The following is a 19,021-nucleotide window of genomic DNA, read 5'->3' as shown; positions in this document are numbered from 1 at the left end:
GACTCTAGCTATGTGCCTGCCAGAACCCCCAAGGACCATCTTCTAATTCGATGGGAAGTAGGATGGGGGCGTAGTGTAAGGTTCCCCGAGGCATCTTTGGTCAGTCGGAAGTATGGTGGTCTTTGAAAGTCCACAGAACGCCATGCCTGACCTAATTAGTTGTGGAGACCTCTGTTAAAGTCTTTGATGATTACCTGGCGCTTTGCCCAGGACAGTGTCTTGGTTCAGGGCAGCCAATGCTGTGCATTGCTACTATTGCTGGGCTAGGTATGTGCCATGGAGCAGCGGATGGAGCCTTGGAAACGTATTCCTGCATTGTCAAAGGAGATTTGGGTTTGACTCCTTCGGCTTCACCCTGCCACCAGGAAAGTCTGACTTCCCACCAGATCTATTACAACCAATAGTGCCCTCCATGGGTCACGCTTCCCAACACACACCGACTGTTCAACAAGCATGTCGCAACGAACTGCCTGCACGCCCAGATAGCCCACTGCAGTCCAAGTCCACGTCTTTGCCAGTCGAAGGTGTGTACTATATAAGTACCAGTCACATAACGCGAAGGTGGAGGCCCTGTCCTTTCCCACAGCACGGAGGCTCTGCTCCCAACACTGCAGTGTTGACTCTTCAAAGTGACGTCCTGGCTGTGGTGTGAGCCCATGCCCATCCTGGTCAAATGTAGGAGCTTCCCTTAAGAGCTAAACCAGCTGTCCCCCTCAACCTTTACTTAAAAGGTTAACGTCGTGTGTGGAAGGGTGCATTCTGGGACATGTAGTCTTACTGTGGTAGCTGTATGAATGGAAGCTGACTGGATATTGGGATACAGTCTTGTTGGAGACCTTTTCATTAAGTAGCAGTTTATTCAAGGGCTTCTAGCCCTGAGCTTTCTGCCTTAGTTTAGACGGTTCATTCTGGGATCTGTATTTATAATTCTGGGACATGTGGGGGAGCATGTACTGAGTGAGAGTGAATGATTGTGTGAACAACAGTGATGAATGGGCATAATGCATTCTGGGACATGGAGTCTCTCCAGCCTATGCACCAGGTGTGGCACGTGTTTTGATGTCGGCTCGATGAGGCCTCGTGAATGTACTAGAATATTTTGGGAATTCTGTGCTGATGTTGTCCTGTTATGCCTCTGTACAGAGTAAAGCAGGAGGCCTTCTGGCAGATTGCATTTTTATAGATTCTCGTTTTGCTCAAATCATTTTTTTTTCTCACATGTTTGCTCAAAACATTTTTGCAACAAAGCAGGGGTTGTTCCCTACACGAACGCCCCAATCCACTCCACCAATATTGCCCAATCCCAGCTCACCATCCACATTTTTTGCAGGAGATTGGAGCAGAAATGATTCCATGTAAACTATCAGTCGACCCACTTCCTTCTGGTATGTGTCAATAGTACCTGGGCATGTGACTGACAAACCTAGCAATGTATGGGAGTAACTGTATCTAGAATACGAGGTGCACAATCGGCGTACACGTGTGTAGTGTGGACTTGCCTTGTGCAAAAGGCAATGCACGCCATGGAATGCTGGTCAGGTTGGAACCTTGTGTTCCCTCCGGATTCTAGGGACTACAGTTGGGGATTCAGGGTGGGAGATGTTATTAGAAGGACGTCTGTACGTATGCTTTCCCCTTACCTCTGGCCTATACCCTGAAACTACAATAAAGCATACTTACCTTGTGTACCGACTGGCTCCTGTGTGATCACTGCTTCCTGACTGCCTTCCCTGAACCTGGACGCTACAAAGTGCTATACCTGGAACGCGAGGCTGGGCCTGGGCACGGGATGGCTGGGCCTGGGCACGGGATGGCTGGGCCTGGGCACGGGATGGCTGGACCTGGGCACGGGATGGCTGGATCTGGGCACAGGATGGCTGCACCTGGGCATATGGTTGCACTACATGGCCATGTGAGGCGGCAGTTGTGCCCGCAAGTCGCTTCATAGGGCACAGGTTACAAGGGGGTGGAGAAGGGGGTAGTCATGGGAGTGTGGGGGGGCTGAAAGGGGAGGATAAGCGGGTATTGCGGGGACAATATATTTTTTTAAATCGTGCGGGTGGTACTGGTAGATCTTTGCCTTTTCAGATGATCTGAAAATGTGTGTTATTCCACGCCCCCTCTGACTTTATAGTGAGGTGGCATGTTGTTGGCATATTATTTTGTATGCATAAAAATGAAGCGGCTGCTGTTTACATAACAGAAAGTGGCTCGGTGCCCATCTCAATGGAAAAAAAAGGATTACCCCTCGAGTATCATGAACATCACTTTTCTTTTTTGACTATTGCGAAAGTTTGTGTGCATGAATTCCTGCCCCGCTGTTGCACTGGCACCCCAAAATAGCTGGAAAATAGCACTCCGGAGGGAACAGAAGCAAACCTTGGCTTGCATCTTGTTGTCCCTCATTTGTTGTTCATTCCAGAGGGAGGAACACGCATGTTACTTCTTAAGAAAAAAACTGTGCCTCGTCATTTAGCTGTGTTATTGTTGGACCCAACTGTGCGTCATTTCCTGGCCCAGTTCTCTGATAGCGACAAGGGCCAGCCCGAAACAAAAATACACAACAACCCGCCGCCTGCAACCACCCACAAAACCACAGAAACAGAAAGGAGTTTTTAAGATGAAGTTTAAAAAAAATATATATTAACACCCTGTGCTATCCTAGAACTTGTATTTTCTGATATTCCAGATAGGAGACTCTTTTAAAGTTGGCAACGAGCGCAGTCTCCGTGCTACCGTCTTTGCCCCCGAAGGTGTTTCTCGACCCCTCACCCCCACCCTACGCTGCTGCTCACCCTCTGTGATATGGATGGTGAGGAGGTCCTAGTGGCCTTGAGTCTGATGTGGGTGAGGTTGCTGCATTGCGGAGTCCATACCTTAAAAGGGGGGGCGGAGGGGGTGGTGATGTTGGCGTTGCCTGGTGATGATGGCTCGATGTTCGCTCGGATGAACAGCCCCACTTGATGGTTCCCGGGCATATGGGGCTGAGCTTGGAAGAAGGTGCTCTCTGTATTGGGGAGGGGGGTGGAGGCTTATCATGAAGGATCCACTTTGAGGAAGAGCCAATCCTTGGGGAGGCGGGGGGGGGCGCTGTCTATGATATTGGCGCTCCTGAATCTGGTGAAGGTGATCTTTGGCTTTCTAGAACTGACGGACACAAAAGACATAAAAGACAGTCTCTCACTCACTGAACCTCTGCGGCTTGGCTCCTTCTGAATCTTTATAATTTCTGAAATGTGAAATTCTGTATCATAATCACAACTGAGAGTAACCTGTTAAGTTTTTTGATTCTAATGATTTTTATGATTCTTTTTCTTTTCCCCTTTTCCTCTTCTCTCTTTCTTTCTTAAAAATTTTAGTTTTTTAATTTTTTTAATGTAATTTTAGTTTGATATCTCTGTTTCCCATCTAAGGTTTTGTTTTAAATCAATTGATGCCAATAATTAAAAAAAGAGCAATTAAGGGTGGTGGGAACGGTGGGATCTTGGGAACAGTGGGATCTTTTTCAAGCCTAAACGTTCCTTCTGATGGAAGGGCATGCCATTTTTATGCCCCCTCCGTAAATGGGGCTTGATATGATTTGATTTTTTTAAAACATTTTTATTTTATTTTTATTGGCAAAAATGCCTTTTAAAAAAGAACAGATATTACACTACAATTTGTTCTCACTTCTCTCCCTTTAAATGTCCGGGTAACTCATCTGTTAAAACCTTAACATCATAAGCTCACAGGCCGCATTCGAGCCTTTGCCAGCTGGGAGCCTCTTTAATGCGTTCTCACAGTTTTTCCCTTGTTTTAGGTATTATGTCAGTTTTTTCAACAGGCTCAGGAAACAAATTAACACATAGTTCAGTTGTTTCTCCCGGCTGTCGAACAGGGCTTGCCACAAGTCGTCCGCGCTTGGCGTTTGAAATTTCGTTAGATGAGGCCCTAATGTCAGTGTTCTCTCCCGATGTAGTCTCTTGCAATGGAGTGTCAGATGTTTTAAGGTTTCTTCCATCTGATTGCAAAATCTACAGGCTATATTGAGTTCTTCTGTTTTGCGTAGCTCTCTAGACCACTCTCTTGTTTTAAATGTGTTTAGTCTGAAGTGTAAAAACAGGGCTCTGCTGCCATTATCTGGGAACAATTCGATATAAGACTGTAGAGTGTTTAGGTTTCTAGCTTCACACGGGACATCCTTCATTAAATTGTTAGCTGATATTAAGTTCCCAGTCACGATCCAGTCCAGTCGCAAGACCATAGTTTTTGCGGCATCCGGGTTGTCGTGTATGATTTTTAGGTCGATGTCGTAGAAAGCCAATATTTCCTCGCAGCATTTATACCACGACGACAGCAGACAGTTGGCATTTCCTTTGCTTGGATTTTGTAGTATTTCAAATTGCAAGGTCACCTTTCTGAAGAGGCTCAACAGGGTCCAGCTAACTCGTGCGTTGATTGATATTAAGTTTAGCTCGTATCTGATACATGCAGTTGATGTACCCTTTGGTAGTTGCAAAACTCTTACCCAGAAGATGTTTTCTAGGGTGGACCAGACATCCGCAGAGCATCCGAGAGCGTTTTCTGCGCCAAAGATCAGGGCCGGCACTACCTTTTGGCAGTAGAAGTTCCTTACCGGTTTTATTGAGAATTTTCCGTATTTCTTGTGTAATACGCTAGCTTGGCATGCAAACTGCCGGCATTTGGTTTTGGCTACCTGTTCCCATTGACTGTCGTTCAGGCTTGAATTGATTTGCATGCCTAAGTATCTTGTGTTTGTTGTGTTACTTAGCCACTCTTTTCCCAAATGCCATTTAGGTTTTTTGTGCTTTGATGTTTTCAAGTTTTGCAGCGTTAGCACCTCACACTTCTTTTTGTTGATTTGTAAGCCGTTAGCTCTCACATATAGTTCCACTGCATCAATCTTTCACTGTAGGCCTATAGGTGTTACATCTAACAATATTAGATCATCGGCATATAACATCCAACTTAGTGGGGCTCCGTGTATTTTTGGAGAAAAGGAACGTACGCTGTCAATTGCTCCTCCAATGTCCGATAAAAATAAGTTGAATATTATGGCAGCTAGTGGGCAACCCTGTTTAACCCAGCAGAAGATGTTTATCGCTTTGGACAGGGTGCCTTTTTGATCCAGGCGAATTTTAATGCTTGTGCCAGTGTGGAGCTCTTTGATGGCCGCTATCAGATCTTCCGGACATTCCCACGTCTTCATTTTCTCCCATAGTAGCTCTCTATCTATGCTGTCGAAGGCGTGTGAGAAGTCTATCAGTGCAAGGTACACCTTAGTTCTTGTTCTTATGGCTTCCATTTTGATATTTTTAGGACATAATGGGTGGGGAGGTCTCCTGTAAACCTTCTGGTGGTACCCTAAGGAACTGTAAACAACCTTCCTGCTCTTCTAAACGCCTAAGCTTTTGAGGATCCCGCTGTCTTCTAACTCGCCGCATCCCTGACCATGGTATCCAGTCTCCTAAGAATGAGCTACAGGAAAATTGCGTGAAGAGGTATTTTCGAGGACCTGCACAACGAGTTGCGGACTTTGTGTCGAGCTCTTGTAGGCGAAGATTCTGCATCCCATTCTGGTGGTCCTGCGAATCTCATACTGGCGTCCAGCAGAACTTCGCTTCCATTTTATAATGCGTTCTGTTCATCGCCCAATGGCTGCACAGCCAAGAGTGATATCTTTCCCCAATGCCCAACTTGCATATCCTGTGCCACCACGTCTCTTGCGTTTTGACTGCTCCAACCAGCTGGTTATCCAAAGGTCGGAAAACTGCTTGGTAGTCGGGTGCTTGCAGTGCGGTGGCCATCATCATGTAATGCCTTTTAATTAAAATTAAAATAATTTTGCGCATCTGGAAGACCTGAAGCGCTATACATTTGTCCAATATATGAACTACACCTTCAAGAAGCCATTACCATACTTGTCCCTTTGCCCTTCACCGCGCCCGAGACGATTTATCCTCCTGTTAAGGATTGACCAGCTTCCGGTACTGGCTATAAGTGGGATTATGAACAATCTCACCATACCTGAACACTCCTGCCGATTGTGTATGGACAGATCTGAGACTGAAACTGGCAAACGTGTCCTTACCAGATGTCCTGCTATGCTAAGTCTATTCTACATGCTATGCGGACTTTGTCCACAGACTGGACCACATCAGCAGCAATGACTTCTGGTCAAGGGCGATCAATGCAAGTGGACTGAAACTTTATATTGCAATGTACAATGTGTGGTTAACTATAGAGAAATTACTGGATATAACTATATAGCCATCCTACTGTCTTATTTGCTAGTTTGTATCAGAGTCCCATCTATGAACCAATAAGTGTCTGTACTAGTAATGCCTTTCTGGTTCCACTTTGAGAAATGGTTATCCACGGGGTCTTCAGAAAGGGGTTTTATCCCTGCCTTTCCTATAGTGTAAATCCTCACTTCCTTGCCTCCTATTCCCTAGGTTTCCGACCTCCCTAACCATCACTCCTAAAATCTTGCCATTCTCACCGCACTCACACCCTATCAGACGGCCCACAAGGCCTAGCGTACAAATGTGGCTCTTACCCTCGCTTGCTGCTATCAACCGTCAAACTGCATTCATCGCAGCTCTCCCAACCCGAAGGCCTACTTTATTGAGAACCCAACCAGCGTCGGAACACTGAGAACTCTACTGCCACACAGGTATTGGGGGGGGAGTGGGGGTGGCTTCTGCCCTGCACTCAACACGCCAGAGTTGTCTTGGAGTTCAGAGCCTTGAGATAGATTCCTAGACTTCCCCTAGACCTGTCGGGGAATGTATAGACCAGGCAAGATAACGTCACAAAAGGTTGCATTAAAAAGGTGGGAATTGGGAGATTTGACTCCTATCTTGGCTGCAAAAGAAAAGACGGGGTTAAGAACTGGCTCTGGTTCCAATGATATGATATGATAGTTTATTTGTATCGCGCTTGTACACAAGTGTTTCAGAGCGCGACAAGGCAAGGGAGAACGCAACAATGATCTTACTAGGCCCAGTGACCTTGAGAACGCGCAAGTGCATGGGAAAAGGAAAGGGGAAAAGTGGTGTTAACAGCTCCAAAATGTTTTGCAATCAGTGACACCTACACTGTCTGGACAATGTTCCACCAGACTGCCTGGGGGTCAATTTATTTCCATCCCAAAGCTCCAGGGGGTACACCTCCTTGTAGGAGGCGTGAGGGTCCATACGCCCGCCGCTTAAGGGGACCCGGACGAACACCCGCAAAAATCCATCCCAGAAAGGTACTGAGCCTGAACGGCACGGCTAAAAAAGCAAGGGCGGTATCCACTGCGGTACAAGTATGCTGCAACAGCCAACACTTAAGAAATCCATAGACATTGCTTCCAAGGGGAGTGTGTTGCCCCTGAGCTATCCTCCTGAACTGTTCAAAGATTTCCCATGGAAACGAGAGGTCTTTACATTATCCTGCAGGGTTCCCAGGAATTTCAACACAACAAATCCTATTCAACCACAATAAACAAATTCCAGAAAGGTCAGAGTAATGACGTACTGCTCTTTACATACAGAAATTCTGCATTAAGTAGGGCGCGTCGATGCAAGAACCTGGTCTTCATTTCCACGTTCCTCGCTCGCAACACTCCCGCCATTTCGTCGGTGTTCAGCTGACTCGCTGTCCATCTGAGGACCTCCACGTCACGGCTTAAGGGAACGATAGTTCAAGCAAGTGCTGCGCTGTCTCCAGGGTGGCTTTCATTGCCCACGACCAGGGCGGGAAGGTTACACTGGGAGGTACAACCCCCTCCCCAAGAGCCTGGCCAACATTACCATTTTCTGCATCTGCCTCCCCCTCTATTCCACCGACAACCTCCCCACACGCCGTGCTATTGGCAGAAAGGCGCTTTACAAGACCGCTTACCTTGCCTCTACTATCACCGTCTTGTGGCCTTTTTCCGCTTCCTTAAGCCTCAACTGTACAGTCAGGATTCAGGGATCGGCCCTTCGCTGCGTCGACGTACTATATGAGCAACCTTAAGAAGGCGTGGAGTGCATCTGCTATAAAAATCCTGAATCCGTAACAGAATTATTAGAGCCAGGGAATTAATTATTTGTTCTACTACTTATTATAGGTAAACCCTCCAATCCACTGGTCGAAGTGAACGGGAACGGTCGGCAACAGCATTCCACTACTTTTTGCAATAATTTCCACCATTCCGGAACTGTTCTCTGTGAAGTTAAAACAGACTTCTACACTTTACCACCCGATAGCAGTTACAGCTAAACTGAAATCTGTTTCAACTCAATTGGCTGTCAACCAGCATGGCTGCAACACTGGAAAAAGGTGTTGCTCTTTGCTCCCTTCCTGCCCACTCTGTCCCCCGCCAGGGTCACACTCCTACTTTTTTCGTTACACTTCTACCACTGCTTCAGTCCCCTTGGATACTGCACATGGTGCCGAGTGTATTTCTTCAAGACTTGGCGTACACCCTCCACTCGACATGCCCCTGATTGCCAGCTTTTTTTGTGAGCAGCGCCACCTGAAGTCCGGGAACTGATCCTTCAGCTCAGAGGAGTCCCCTGGCATTGCTAGCTGAGTAAGCACAGCCATTCGTTTCGGGAGGATAGCTCGGGGGCAACGTGCTTGCCTTGGAAGCAAGACGATACGGAGCAACACGGGTTCGATTCCCCGGGTTCGCGCTTAGAAACCTCTGGGTATTAAGCGCGTTATAAATAACCAATCGTAATCATTGCTTGCCCCTTTCGGAGTGGCTGCCTCTGCGGATTCACGCCCGGCTCTACCTTAATTTAGCTTTTGCCAGCCAGCTCCTAAACATGCGAGTGCTTGAGCTTGCTCGTTAATCCAGTATCTTTTGTACATAGCTCAAATGTACAAACGCCAAACTTCAACCCATCTCAAGATAGTTTACGATTTAGGAAAAGACTGAGGATTGGGAGGAACGGCGAATAATGGAACCAAAGCGGTGGAAACGTGTTGCATCGCTTGGTATATCGAAAGGGCTGCAACCTGGTGCCCTCCAGATGTACTGGACTACAACTCCCATGATCCCTCACCATTGACTATGCTGGCTGCGGCTAAGGGGGTGCTGTAGTACAAACCCGCTGGAGAGCCAGAGGTCGCAGCTCCCTGGTATATCCGAGTGTCGTTGACCAGTTTCCGTTACTGGGCGGTCCACCCTGTGTGAACCAATCTGCCGACATTCACAGCCGCGCTTTACTGCTAGTAACTTTGACATATTATATTTTGCAGCCATTTTAAAAGAAAAGATGGAGTAAGGGTTATAATGACAAGCAGGTGGCTTCGTAAATTGCACGGTTTCCTTTCCTGCACTTGGCAGGATGTCCGTTTAGTGCTCGCAGGAAAAACATTGCGTTCTTGCCAAAAATTGGATACAATAAATAAGAGCCAAGGGCTGTGCACAGCATCTATGACATTCTTTCGTAAATGCCTCATTCTGAGCAACCCATGTGAGGGCGGAAAAATCTCTTGCCCGTCGCGCAGAAACAATACCACAACCCGCTCAGTTCCCTACTTTTTTAGTGTACCCGCAAAATCCATATTTTTTGCCTACGTTTCTTTCATTTGCCACTTGTTATGGCGTGTACGGTGCATATTCGGCAACTGTGTGGAAACTTGTAGTTGTTTCGACCACAACTGTATTCAGTAAAGTGTACGAAAAGAAGTAGTGGAACTATGTTCCCTACTGGCCTGGCCCCTGCACCCCACAAACGCCAACCCCACGCCCCTCCCATGCACCATCCAAACCCCTAGACAAATGCGCCTGCTGTTTAATGGAACATTCAGTGCAGTGCTCTGAATTGCACGTTTCAGATGCTTCTTTTCCTGTTTGATCATTTTTATTAGATAAGTAAATAAGCAGGTAGTACAAGAACAGGTCATCCCATTTTTAAACAATTATAGACTCTCGAAGTATTATAGCTAATGCAATTGATATAATAAAAACAGGTTGAACTAAATAAGATCAAGGAGCTTCTTTTACTGAGTAAAAAGTAAGACAAACAAGGGGGCGACCAGAACAACAAGGGGGAGACGACAATCTACAATTTTATTTTATAATACGAAACCCTTCCCGAAGCGTTTCTTTTTAAAATAGAAGTATGGGAACCGTAAAACTTAATTAGAAAAAGTAGAGGAGCACCACTCCAGCCCACTCCGACCACTGACTGAATTGATGGTGGCTGTGCATGGCAGGATTAAATCTGTAGGTCTGTCCTGGTGCTCCCACCTGCAGTACTGTGTTCAGTTCTGAAGGCCGCATCTGCAGTGTTGTGCCCCGTGGTTTTGAAAATCCTAAAAAGGGTGGCGGGAAATCTGTGAATCGATGGCCACTGGGGATTCATTAGAAAAGGGGACCCACCATATGCAAATCATCCCTAGCCCCGCCCTTCAAGGGAGAAGCCCATCCCTAACTGCTAGGTCACATCCTTTCTACACAGGAGCACAAGAGTGGGTCTCTTGCCTGTTTTTCCCAATGAATCCGGCTGCAGCTCCCTGATGAGACCAGGCAAGGCCGAAACATGCCGTGGTTGCTTGTGTTTCCGTGCATAAAGGAAGCTGTGTAGCAAACCACCCCAAGCTTCTTCTTTCGGGGTGGGTTTGAGATTGCATGTGGTTGGCCAACTAATTGCTACATTATTGAAAGAAGCTGCCAGAGAGTGGTTAGGACCGATTCAAAGCGTTGAATCACTTTGTGCTTGTTTACCTTTCTGGTTTATTGCAACAAGTACATCTCTGGCCTGAGGTGCTGTCCAAAGACTGTTTCAGCATGTGGGGTGCTGTAGTACACGAATTACACAACCACAGTGTGATGGTAAGCAGTATTAATACAGGTATTACCCAAATTGGTAGTTTCCAATTGACCATATGGTAAATCTGGCCGAATTCGGCCAGTACCATTTGATCGTTCGGAGACTACCAATTTGTGTAATCACTAGCAAGCATGGGGAGTGAGGGTTTCTGGGTTGTCCCTTACTCCCCATGTTTGGTAGTGATGGCCTTTGGGGTAGCAGGGGTGTCCACCGCTTCCAGAGGTCGGGAGGCGGGGGACGGGGAGAAAAAAAAGCGGACTCTGCGGCAGCGGATCTGACTCACGTGGGAGCGACGGATCCAACGCTGCAGGGTCAGAAACAAAGCGACGGCGAAAAGGTAAGTGGGGGGTGGATGGGGTGGGTAAGGGAGTTTAGAATTGTAACTTATTTGGCTGCGGCAAACGGTCAATTTGGCCCTGAACAATTGTGCCACGGGTGTAATTTTACGCACAGGGAGATTAAGTGATTTACCTAGAATCACACATTGGGCCTCATTACGACCCTGGCGGAGTGGGTTTACGCCAGCGTTATTCGCGGCGGACCCGTCCGCCCTACTACGAGTTTCCGTAGCGCCATGGAGCGTTTTCCGCCTGGTTTTTCCGGGCGGAGAAATCCATGGCGCTACGGGACCTTGTTGTTAATTACGCCACCGTATTTTACGGTGGCGTAATTAACGCCTTCCCCACTCCCATTATACCCTATGGGGCAAAAATGGGAATGGGGAAGGGTAAAATGGGGAATGGGGATTTACCGCCCCGCCAAGGTCGGAATGGGGCGGTAAATCCGCCTACCCCCATGGCGCTATCGGCAGCTTTCCGTTGTGCTCCATGGTGCATTTTGCACCGCGATTTCCGCCAGGGTCGTAATGAGGCCCATTGTCTTGGTCAAGTGCATGAAGCTGACATAGAATCCTCGTATGCTGTTAAGGAAACTTTGCAACTGTGCAAGTGCAATCGGCACTAGGACAAAAATGTCCCTAGTTATGTTAAAGAACAAATTAAACCAGTCGCCATCACCACCGGAGTGGTCCCCGGACGCTCTGGCACATCTGAAAAGCAAGATGGTGGGGTAGGTTAGTAGGACTGAGCGGGACAAAGCGCAAGAGAGCTGTGATGTGCGGTTGGCAGATTCGGTTGGGTTTATATTGTTCGCTGAGCATGGGTGGGATTTCTTTCGGTCGGTAGTTGTGCAAGGCTTTGTGTGGTTTGTTTTGTTGTGGTTTAGAGAAGTGTGTGCGGTTTGTTGTGCAATATAGGTATGGTTGTTTTATGTTTAGAATTTGAGGAGTCTAAGTAGAGGGGGGGAGATTTTTCGTCGTGACGCTCCATCGTACCTCTTCTGCTTTGGGCACCTGTGATACGTGTCCCAGCTAGTGTCACGTATTGTGATATACTGTGTAGAGTTGTTGGTTGTCTGCAGAGCTATTTAGTGGTAATGCCTCCTCCACCCGTGTCCTGGATGATGAGATGAATACACCGCTTTGGCCCCTGGCGTGTGTGGCCACCATCTCCTTCCTGGGCCACTTGAGGGGCGGGGGGGGCAGTGGGGACCTCTTCCCTCTGCCATTGAGCTAGCTGGCCTGTCACCACTCTTTCCCTTTCAACGCTTCCTAGGATGTGGTTCATCCTCGGATGCTCCCATCTCTCTCTCGTTGGCCTCCGTGGAACCCAGATCTCCCTCGCACTCGGCAGTCTCCCTGCACTTATCGTGGTACGCTTTAGTCCTCAGTCTTGCGACATGCGTGTTAATTCCGAGGGGTGCGGGTGTTGCTCATTCGTTTTTGTCTGGGTTCAGAGTTGAAGAGACAGGTTTTTAGGAGTTTTCTGAATTTTAGATGGTACTTCATGTTTTGCATTTTTCTCGGGAGGGAGTTGTTTGACCTCGCCCTAGTTCTTTGCCCTGTTGTAGAATTTGTACACTAGGAACATTTTGTCCTAATGCCACTGAGGCTTGCTCTGGTGCAGAGCTTCTATCATTTGCCCGCATGTCCTAAACACCACAGTTTCATATGTTATCCATCCCTCGGCCTATGGGTGCAATGGATCATTTTTAAGTTTGACTCACTTTGCACAAAACGCTGTCTGTTTTATTTTTTTAAGGCACTCGCTAAAGACGTCAGTCCATGTGAGGGTTGTGTGGTTGAGGTGAATTATATCATTTTTTTAATAGCTGAAACATTCACTTTTGAAACCATATTTATTCCCATGTTGTAAGAAATTGGAATATTGCTCTGTATTTTCCATGGGACGTGCCTCTGACAGATGTCTTCTTTCCCTGAGACGTGCCAGTGAGGCCAGAAGCACAGATCTAGTGAGGCTCAATAGTCCTCACTTTCTCTAGTCTCGGGAGGATAGCTCAGGGGAAACATGCTCGCCTTGGAACTCGGAAGACACACCGAGCATCACCGGTTCGATCCCTGGGTCCGTGGTTGTTATTAAGCGCGTTATAAATAGGGGGACGCCACGCACTTTGCTCGACTTGTGGTTCTCCAGCCTGACCTGTGTTTTCTCCCATTGCTGGAGTTTCACAAAGCTGTAAAGACTTATTGTTGTAGTTCAACTGGGGGGTCACAAACTTTGGCTTGATGTGCACTACAGCTCCCATCAGCAATAGCCAGCAGAGTAAGCCGTGAGGGATCCTGTGACTTGTAGTCCAAAACCTCAGAAGATCCAATGGTCGTTGACTCCTTTAAAAAGTTTATCCATAATTTATTTGCATTCTTCGCTTTATCACATGTTTACGGTTTGATTTGCTGCTTTTTTCCTATGCTTGAAAATGTATGTATGCTGTTTTGAAATGTTAGATATTTATTAAATGTAACGTGTGTGGGTCAGTATTACAAATAACTGTGTAATTTGTACATCGCCGACATGCCTTTGCATAGGGTGCACTTCAGCTATTTTTGGTAAGACATTTGAGCAAAACGGTGGCGGGTGGAAATCACACCCCGGATTCGTCTGGAAATGCTGTGAGCGTTGAGTGGCACTAGTGTCTTGCCACCCTGGCAGCCGGGCTACAACAGTGACCCTTTGTCTCCCATCCAGGATGGGGGAGAGTCTTTGGTGAAAGTTCCAGGCCTGCACCTGTTGTTGTGGTGATCTAAAGTGACCGACGTGTCACTTAGTGAAGCTTGCCTCATTGTGACTTTGGGGGTCGCGTTTGAAGTGGGCCCCGCCCACCAACCCTTCAGGGAGCGAAACCGGCTTTTCCTAGTGTTGAACATTACCTGCCAGCTGCTTTCCTCTGGGATTTGAGGGGGTGCGGGGAGGTTCAGACTGGGCCAGGCCAATGGGTTCACCAGCCCCACTGGAACCCGAACCCTTTGAATGGTTCCCAGTGCCTGAAGGTGGGATCTCTGCCAGCTACACATACTAGCTGTTTTCAGACCCCCCCACCCCTGCCCGAAGGTACTGCACGAAGACATGGGTGCGGAAAGACGCAGGACATGGGTGGTTGGGGGGGCGGAGGGGGTGGCTGTTTGTTTATTGAAGCCCCTATGAGGTAAAGTCAGTGCTGTGTCTGTAATGTAATGTAATGTAATGTCCACCCAGGCTTCACGCATAACAACCCAGGCGACTTTTCCACACATCCGTGCACGCAGCATCACGCAGACATCCTAGCAAACCACAGGCATCGAGAGCGGGGCACCGTGCTTTCCCAGGCAGTCCGATAATGGTAGTTACGGACTGCACTCTCATTGGCTATCTCACATGCAGCGTTCCAATGAGTTTGCTTCCTTGTCCGTGGATCGGTGTAGGCCCGCTGCGTACACTGGGAAATCCTCCAGATTGCCGCCCATTTTGCAGGTTTGGGCTCTCTCCTGCCCCCTGTTGGTAACGGGAAGCCCGGAGTCGCGCGCCAGTTGGCGCGCCAGGCTTGGTAATCGCCCTTTCAGGTGGACTACATCTGTTTCTAGACTGTTGTGGGCTGCCTCCGGTCTCCAGGGCAGCCCACCAATGGTGTCGGGATCACCCGACACGGGAGGCGAGCCGGGTAGCAGCCGGCGAACCTCACGTAGGGGAGCACCCTACAGCGCCCGGTGTCCCCGGGCGCTAGTCTCACAGCGTGGGGTTGTCAACCCCAGTTTCCACAGCCGCGGCTCCGAGATCACTCGGGCCGCGGTACACAATAGGCCACGTCCACGTGGCCGGCCCACACACCAGAGAAACACAGACACGAATTGCCACTTCCTGGGGCTCTGCTGATCTGCCCTCGCAGCGCCAGCAGAGCCCCTTTTATTAAAGGACCACGTGAGCGTCATGACGCAGTCACTGCGCTCACGTTGCCCAACAACTAGACCCCCACACAACATGGACCAGGCCCCTGGCACCAGCTTCTGTTCTCTTTTGTCATGTTTTTACCATCATCACGTGACAACCGTTCATTTTTGCAGTAAGAATCGGAGCTCTCTCTCTCTCCCCAGTCCTGATTTTGCTTGGAATTCTGGGAATTGTAGTTTTTCTAAATGTTGAATGGGAAGACTAAACTACTGGTCCCAGAAACCAAAGGGAAACAAACGCAGTACTGAATGGCCTTCTCACGCATGGCCACAGGAAACTTGAGAGCTCTGATCAATACATATTGGCAGTTTTCCTGTAGCGTAACCATCGACTGCATTGTATCCAGAAATGTGGTGTTGGGTATTCAACAGACTGGTGCCAATTCCAGCGACCTTGGAAGCGTGGAAGCCTGTGACGGCCCTGCAGGGTTTCAACCTCTGACCTGCAGGTTACACACAGTTGTCCGTAGCATGTCTTAAACCCAACCGGCTGTTTTAAACATGCGCACACCAATGTTTAAAGGGTATTAATGACCACGAGGCAGGCCTCTCACTGAGCACCCACAGCTGCTGTGGGCAATTAAATGCTAGTTCTATTTGGAAATTGGACGGGGCCCGCTCTGGAGAGGGTAGCCCCTTGGACGGGGCCCGCTCCGCAGTGGGTAGTTAGTCCCTTGGATGGGGACCGCTCTGCACTGGATAGTCCCTTGCACGGGGACCGCTCTGCAGTGGGTAGTCCCTTGGACGGGGACCGCTCCGGAGCGGGTAGTTAGTCCCTTGGACGGGGACCGCTCCGCAGTCGGTAGATAGTCCCTTGGACGGGGACCGCTCCGGACTGGGTAGTTGGTCCCTTGGACGGGGTCTGCTCCGCAGTGGGTAATTAGTCCCTTGGACGGGGACCGCTCTGCAGTGGGTAGTCCCTTGAACGGGGACTGCTCCAGAGCGGGTAGTTGGTCCCTTGGACGGGGCCGCTTCGCAGTGGGTAGTCCCTTGGATGGGCCTGCTCTGCAGTGGGTAGTTAGTCCCTTGGACCCTTGGACGGGGACCGCTCTGCAGTGGGTAGTCCCTTGGACGGGGACCGCTCTGCAGTGGGTAGTCCCTTGGACGGGGACCGCTCCGGAGCGGGTAGTTAGTCCCTTGGACGGGGACCGCTCCGCAGTCGGTAGATAGTCCCTTGGACGGGGACCGCTCCGGACTGGGTAGTTGGTCCCTTGGACGGGGTCTGCTCCGCAGTGGGTAGTTAGTCCCTTGACCGGGACCGCTCCACAGTGGGTAGTTAGTCCCTTGGACGGGGCCCGCTCCACAGTGGGTAGTCCCTTGGACGGGCCCCGCTCCGGAGCGGGTACTCCCTCTAGTTCTGTTGAGAAACCATTTACTGCTTGGCGACCTTTCCGACCGCTGTTGTGAGAGTACCCTGGTGTGCTAATGATGTTAGCTGTATAGTGCTTTCGCAAAAGCGCTTTAAATAGAACGTATTTTACATGCAATAACACCCAACCGAGGTTGGTACTCCTTCATCGAACTCGGAAGGATGAAAGCCTGAGTTGGCCTTGCTGGGATTTGAATCTGTGAACTGCAGCTTTCAGCAGCGAGTGCTCAACCCGCTGCGCTATCTTACCGGCTAGGGTCATAGCAGCAAAAACCCATGTGTGTACCGTATGTGTATGACGTGCAACACGTGCGCTAAGGCAGTTGCAACACTCTTTTGCCATTTCGGCATAGAGGAGATGAGGACCGAACACCAAGTGGCCGAAGCAGGGTCCAAGAAACCTAGGTTTAATCCTGGCTTCCTTACTTGACGACACAGTGTGATCCTGGGCACTTAGAAAGGAGATGCATGCAGATGTAAATTCTTTATAGAGAACTTACTAAACACTCGAGACCTCAAACTACGTGTTTGTTTGGTTCACCTGGTCCGCACTGATGCATGCCTACTATCTAAGGTTAGGTTGGCTGTGGCCTCCGGTCCATAGTTAAAGTTAAAGGACATAACTGTTTCAACAGGGCATAATCGGCCCTTGGGAATTACTGTGGCAATAGCACGGATAAACCCTGGACCATATAACCATAGTAAAGAACATGGGTAATCTGGTCTCCAACATGGCGGACCAGAGATTATTGCGATAAATAACTTGGGCAAATGTTAGACCTCCACAGTGGACTATGGAGAAACCATGGTGAACAACAGGGTGGTCCATTGAGAAACCATGGATAACTGTGATAATCCAGCAGAAACAGTGGTCCTGCATGATTGACCATAGAGAAAACTTAGGTAGCTGTGGTAAGTAACAGGGAGAAACTGTGGTCATCCATGGTGGGCCATAGAGAAACCGTGGTAAACTGTGGTAACTAACCAGGAGAAACAGTGGCCATTCGAAACCGTGGCGAACTGTGGTAACTAGTCAGGAGAAACCGTGGTCATCCATGGTAGTCAATAGAGAAACCATGGATAACTGTGGTCATTAAAAATGAGAAACCGTGGACCTCCATGGCAGTCCATAGAATAACTATGGATAACTGTGGGAATTAACTTGGAGAAACTGGTCATCCATGGCGGTCCATATAGAAACCATAGATAACCATAGTAACTAACTGGGTGAAACTGGTCTTCCATGGCGGAATAGGGAACTGTGGGAACTAACCGGGTGAAACCATGGAATACCATTGGCCATAGTCCATAGCCTGCCAAGGACTTGAGTTCCTTGCATTGGTTGCCGGTCCGTAGTCGAGCAAGGTCTAGGACTTGCGTAGCCTACTATGGAGCAGACCCAAGTTCATTGGAGACCAATATAAACCCTACCCTCCCAGTCGTCTAGTTCGTACACAATCCACCCCCTCTTAAAACCGGTAACATTTGCTAGAGTAGGGGACAGAGGCGCTGCGACACAGGTGGTTTCTCTGAAATCGCCTCCCAATAAATCGGGGAACCACATCGGAACAGTTGGCTTTCAGGAGGCAACCCAACATACCAGACTACCCAGGCTAGTTAGGCTTTCTCAATCGGGGTAATGCATCTTCTCAGTCTTTCAGTGCAGAGAGGCCACCATCCGGCATTGCGCTCTACCACATTTTATTTCTTTTGGTGATATTGTACAGTGCTGACTCATGGCAATACCACTTTAGAGCACGAAGAACCCTGGAGAAACCAGAGATCGTACTGGTCGATGACACAGAGAAACCAGAATGGACCACAGGGATCGCTGATAATCCGAGTACGTAGCAAACTTTGGTCCTTCATGGACCACTATGGAGAAACCATGATAACCTTGGTTTGTCTATGATTGTAAAAACAGTAGGCTCCTGTCCCCCAAAAAGAACCATACATTTAAATGGTATCGCCGAAGCTGGTTTCAACTCACCGGTACCTTGCCTGAAAAACATGGCATAGAACAACTTGCTGGCAGCATAGTCATCTGTAATAATATACTGGTTTACTTTAACTTTGAAAAATGTGATAACAACTATTCAGTGTCTGTGCTGGCAGAATACGCCATTTAGGCAAAGTCACACATGCCACAGCGCCACCCAGTAGCCATCACTGGAAGTTCACCCCCCAGTTCAGAGCTACGTGAGCAAAGCATTGTGGGTATGCAAATGAACCAAGCCTTTTTAGCTTCAGACCAGGACAGGGATGTGTTCTGCATAGCTTCTTCACCCAAGACAGTCCTCAAGGCGGCAGAGCACTGCATACTGGTGTCACCCTGATTAGTGATAACCCCTGCAGTAGAGGGACAGCCTTGTTGTTGGTGGAGTCGGGCATAGGTAGCACACTCCACCAAGGTTGTGGTGGGTTTTGAAAGGCTTGAAATGTGAAAGCATTTGTCCCAAATTACACATGCTACTGCGTCACCCAGTAGCCACCATTGGGAGTTCACCTCCAGTTCAGAGACACATGAGCAAAGCATTGTGGGTGGGTATGCAA

At 48.7% G+C, this 19,021-nt stretch overlaps 1 protein-coding gene across 2 annotated transcripts in view; it reads left to right on the top strand.

Annotated features, from left to right (window-relative positions):
- The window catches only part of FGD6 (FYVE, RhoGEF and PH domain containing 6), a 316,035-nt gene that overhangs the window by 186,548 nt on the left and 110,466 nt on the right, over window positions 1-19,021 (top strand). The gene's annotated exons all lie outside the window — the stretch shown is intronic.

Source organism: Ambystoma mexicanum, chromosome 12 (assembly GCF_040938575.1).
Source record: "Ambystoma mexicanum isolate Mex_15411 chromosome 12, UKY_AmexF1_1, whole genome shotgun sequence".
In the NCBI taxonomy this organism is placed as follows: domain Eukaryota; kingdom Metazoa; phylum Chordata; class Amphibia; order Caudata; family Ambystomatidae; genus Ambystoma; species Ambystoma mexicanum.
Note: the sequence above shows the minus strand (reverse complement) of the source record. Positions and strands in the feature narration are given on the sequence as shown.